Below are 1,410 nucleotides of genomic sequence, written 5' to 3'. Positions count from 1 at the left end.
CTCATTCTGAAATGAAGAATCTGGGTAGCTTACCTAGAATAAAGGGCCACTCCAGAAGGAACTCCTGGCCCAGGGATTAACAATTACATATGCGAAATAATTCACATTATTTACCACAATTGCACATGCCTTCCCCCCCCCCCAATGATATAATGTACATGCAAATGACTTTTAAGACATCTGAATGATTATCTCCATCCACAATTATATAATTCTGCATACAGATATGATCCCAATATACGCAAATATTTTGCAGGCATTTTTGCACACTCGGTTCTACAAACACAGACCTCAATGTTTTAAAGAAGAACGTATGTTTACATCTTACCAATGCCAGTTGCAGTAAAGAAAGAAAGTTATAAGGTGTATATATTGCTATCTAAATATACTTCATGGCTTTAAAATTGCTTGGGGAAAAAAGAGATTCTTTCCTAAATTTACTAGTGTGAAAGATTCCTTTATATTATGAATGTATATTTAAAGTATTTTTGTTTTGTATGTCTCATGGTCCTGCAATACCCAGAAGTTTTGCACAGACTGTTCTTGAAACCACTGAAATAAATATTTGTCAAAATATTCTTTCAGTTCCAGTATCCATGCTGTCCAGAAAACTGCATGCATATGAACTGGGCCTCCAATGATTACGCCTTCACGGGCTGAACGAGACATTGAGTCACACAAATATCCGGTATCATCAAAATAGATTCAAAGTCACAGACATTTTCAACTATTCTCATTTAACATGGGAATCACTATACTGAATGAAACTGGTGGCCCATTTAGTCCAGCATCCAGTCTGTAAAACTGGTCGTTACCAGCTGCTTCATTAGAAATTGCAACTAGTTTGCAATAAGCAGTTATGGAATATTCTCTCCCAGGGAAAGTTTGTTCCTAATCCTCATATAGTAGAGAGGGGCTCATTTGAGGAACTATAAGCATTTATCTTCATTCCACAGCACATGGGTTTTCACTGGAGGTGCTGAACACCAGGGGCAAGGGTTGAATTAAAAGACCTGAAGCACTGAGACTCAATAAAAGGGACAAGGAGTAGGAAAGAGCATGCATTTTTTTGCTCTCTTGCTTCCAGTGCTGCTTAAAAGCTGCCTGGCAAGGATAGGGCCCAACGCAACTTTGCACTACAGTGTTCTTCAGCCCATCTATCCATGCACACACTTGAAATAAAAAGTCAAAATGATATACTGTAAATAAGTCAGCAGGGGAAGCACAAAACAAGCCAGGAGAAATGCGGACACCAGAAATTCCTTAGGGCCCTGAAAGACCCAGGAGGCTATCAGGACACTTTGAAACTAGTCCGGCTTCCAGTGACCAAATGCCACTCCTGCCATGACCTGAAGAGTGAGGCCACACACCAAAGGCATTCTGACAAATTGCCCATGATGCCTACCTAGC

This window comes from Gavialis gangeticus, unplaced genomic scaffold (assembly GCF_001723915.1).
Source record: "Gavialis gangeticus isolate Ggan-Ray unplaced genomic scaffold, GavGan_comp1, whole genome shotgun sequence".
Taxonomy (NCBI): domain Eukaryota; kingdom Metazoa; phylum Chordata; order Crocodylia; family Gavialidae; genus Gavialis; species Gavialis gangeticus.
This window is presented reverse-complemented; position numbering follows the sequence as displayed.